The 3779-nt window shown below is 40.0% G+C and overlaps 1 pseudogene; it reads right to left on the bottom strand.

Annotated features, from left to right (window-relative positions):
- Positions 1–2674: 2674 nt before the first annotated feature.
- On the bottom strand, positions 2675–2851 carry LOC129022792 (U2 spliceosomal RNA; annotated as a pseudogene).
- Positions 2852–3779: the final 928 nt, after the last annotated feature.

The following is a 3779-nucleotide window of genomic DNA, read 5'->3' on the forward strand; positions in this document are numbered from 1 at the left end:
TTGGCTGTAATGTTCCAATTGTGATCCTCCAAGTCATCCATTCTTTGTCCAAGAGGACATGAATAGTTTTAGTTTGTTGTTGTTGTTTTGTTGTTGTTTTGAGACAGGGTCTCTATCACCCAGGCTGTAGCGTAGTGGCATAATCACAGCTCACTGCAGCCTCAACCTGCCGGGCTCAAGCCATTCTCCCACCTCAACCTCCTGAGTACCTGGGGCTACAGGCACATGTCACCACGCCTGGCTAATTTTTGTATTTTTAGTAGAGATGGAGTTTCTTCATGTTTCTCAGACTGGTTTTGAACTCCTGGGCTCAAACAATCCACCTGCCTTAACCTCCCAAAGTGCTGGGATTACAGGCATGAGTCACTGCACCCCACCAGTCTTAGTTCTTTAACAATGTTCCTGTGGGTAAGACCAGGACCAGAGGGCATGCCAAATAACTGGAATGCCAACATTTCCAAAATACAGGCAGCAGTGGCCTAGATGTTACAGAAGGTTACCAGCTGTAGAAAGAAGCTGAAACTAATTTTCTCTAAGTATTTGAGGAACAGTCAAATTTTAGCAAGAAAGCACTGTAGGAATGTTAGGTAGAGTTGAGTTTAGTATCTATAGAGCATGTTCAATTGATGATGATCAATTTCTATCTTTCTCTGCTTTTTCAAGACAAATCTATATTGAAACTAAAACTTTACTTCTGGGAATCTTAATCTTGGTGTATCCTGCTACTGTGGAGAAGTTTGATGAGTTGTGGATCCTCTAGAATTTTAGTATTTAGTAATTTATTCAGCCTTTCATTCATATTCATATTCATATTCAGTCTTTTCATAAATAGAATTTTCATTGTATCAGGTCATATGCTAGTCATTAGGGTGAAAATGGTGAATGAAACAGTCCTGCTGTCAGAGCTTAAGTTTAAAAGACAGTTAAGTAAAAGGGAAGTTAAATTATAGAGTGATAAATGCTGTGGTAGAGGTCTTTGGAACCATTCCACTTGAGATTGAGTACAGACATGCAATCAGATAATCCACGTAAGTGTCCCAGTCAACTGTAAAGTCCTTCAGAATGAGATTTTGCATAGTATACTTGTTCACATTCTATTTCCCAGCAGGAAAAGGAATACATACAGCTCATCCTACCAGAAAAGGGATGGAAAACCATGGCTAAAAGTATACTAAATTATGCCTGAAAGATACAAAACTATAGATGTAAAGTGCAACTATGAAATAGAATTACATAGAAAATGGTCATAAATATAATAAAATGTTAATAGCAGCTATTTCTGAGGTAGACTACTTATGGTTGGCTTTAATTTCATACATTTTTCAACATTTTCTGCCAACCAAAAAGCAAAGTTGAGTTTATTGTTGTTATTGTTGTTTTGGTGGTGGTTAGCATGGTTTTTAAAGAATGCCTGAACTTCTATATTACAGGAGTCTGAAAGTAACATTAGACATTGAAAAGGAAGCACATTAAAGATAAGCGTAGGGCCGGGCGCAGTGGCTCACGCCTGTAATCCCAGCTACTTGGGAGGCTGAAGCAGAAGAATTGCTTGAATCCGGGAGGTGGAGGTTGCAGTGAGCTGAGATAGCGCCACTGCACTCCAGCCTGGGCAACAGAGTGAGACCCTTGTCTAAAGGAAAGAAAAAAGATAAGTATAATAGCTTTTCACAACTGATGATTGAAAAAAAAATCTTGTCACAGGCAATTCCTGTGGCTCTAATGCAGTATCAGGCACTAATACTTATGTATGAGCAAAAATTGATGAGGATGATCATTTTTTAATACACCAGTACAGACCAAAATGCCTCTTTGGTAATTTTTGGATCTACTTCTGGGAATGGTCACAGCCTGAGAAAGATGGCATGCCCTGGATGGAATTCACAGAGAATTATTTTAAGTAAAAGAAGTTTAAAGTTATATCTTTATTTGCCATTTTGCCTTTTCTTACCTTTAAAATTATTTTCTCCTCCTCCCTCAACTCTAGGTCATGCTACTGGCCCCGCCCAGTTATGTAACAACTTGCATTTCCTCAATTCTCTGGAATGTGGCCAGTCAGGAACTTCCACATTTGCTTTTTTTTCCCCCCATTTGTGGGTAAGAAAGTAAAAGAGGCAGGAAAACTGAATTGAGAAAGAAGAAAGAATAGGGGAAGAGAGAAAGAAAAAAGAAAACCATGAAGTCTGGAAGAGGAGAAAGAAGAGATAGTTGAGCAAAGAAGCACATTGCCTGGTGGTAATAATAGTTGTCAGACACCCATCTATTATAATCTGTTTTCCATGGGAGATTTTAAGAAGAGGCTAGATCCGCAGTCTATCTTAAAATCAAGAAAAGGGACCCTGTTACCTCTAAAGTATACTTCCAGACTCAGCAATCTCTAAATTCTGAGGGGGACATCCCTAGTTTTGCTGCCTAAAATCTATGACAGTTGGAAATGATTCCATTTAAGATCCAGTTCAAGAAGCTATACACCCTAAGGAACTTTATATTGCCATTTAAAGGACCAATATTCTCCAGATTGCTTGAGCCCAGGAGTTCGAGACCAGCCTGGGCAACATGGCAAAACTCCATCTCTATCAAAAAAAAAAAAACAAAATTAGCTGGGCGTGGTGGTACACATCTGTAGAACCAGCTACTCTGGAGGCTGAGGTGAGAGAACCCCTTGAGCCTAGGAGATAGAGGTTACTGTGAGCCAAGATCGTGCCACTGCACTCAAGCCTGGGTGACAGAGCCAGACCCTATCTCATAAATAAATAAATGTCAATATTCTCCAAAACAGATTGTATCATTTGAATTTGGACTTTGTGTACACTTGATACTACACTTAATCTTTGCCAAAAGGCCGAGAAGCAATGGACTTTGGGTACAAGGTGGAATGTCACTCTACTCTCACCCATTTTAGTATGAGTGAAAATACCATTTAAAACAAAACAAAACAAAATAAGGTAGTCCAGACAGTTGTTGTAAACTACTGTATATTCTGCAGAAAGTCCTCTTTTACCCCTCAGGTAAGCTTCAGATAGATAGCCAGGAACCTTTGAACTAAATCTAATAATCTCTTGTAAATTTTCATTTTCTCCTTTTTCTTTTTTTTTTTTTTTTTGAGACGAATCTTGCTCTGTCACATAGGCTGGAGTGCAGTGGCGTAATCTCAGTTCACTGCAACCTCTGCCTCCAGGATTCCAGCAATTCTCGTGCCTCAGCCTCCCAAGTAGCTGGGATTACTGGTGCATGCCACCATGCCCAGCTCATTTTTTTGTATTTTTAGTAGAGACGGGGTTTCACCATGTTGGCTAGGCTGGTCTCAAACTCCCGACCTCAAGTGATCTGCCCACCTCGGCCTCCCAAAGTGCTGGAATTACAGGCGTGAGTCACCACACCCATTTGGTAATACTAATTATGTTTTCTTTACCCAAATTATCTTTTACCTGGAATTTAATGATATTAAAAATCTTTTTTCATTCTACCACTTTAAGCTCATGTTTTTTGGGTTTTTTGGTTTTGTTTTTTGTTTTTTGTTTTTTTTTTTTTTTGAGACAGGGTCTTACTGTGTTGCTGGGCTGGAATGTAGTGCAGTGGCATGATCATGGCTCATTGCATCCTTGATCTCCTGGGATCAAGCAATCCTCCCACCTCAGCCTCTTGAGTAGCTGGGACCACAAGTGCGCACCACCACACCCAGCTAATTTTTTTATTTTTTGTAGAGATGGGGTTTCACCACTTTGCCCAGGCTGGTCTCAAACTCCTGGGCTCAAACAATCCACCCGCCTCAACTTCCCAAA

The sequence above is a fragment of the Pongo pygmaeus genome, chromosome 1 (assembly GCF_028885625.2).
Source record: "Pongo pygmaeus isolate AG05252 chromosome 1, NHGRI_mPonPyg2-v2.0_pri, whole genome shotgun sequence".
Taxonomy (NCBI): domain Eukaryota; kingdom Metazoa; phylum Chordata; class Mammalia; order Primates; family Hominidae; genus Pongo; species Pongo pygmaeus.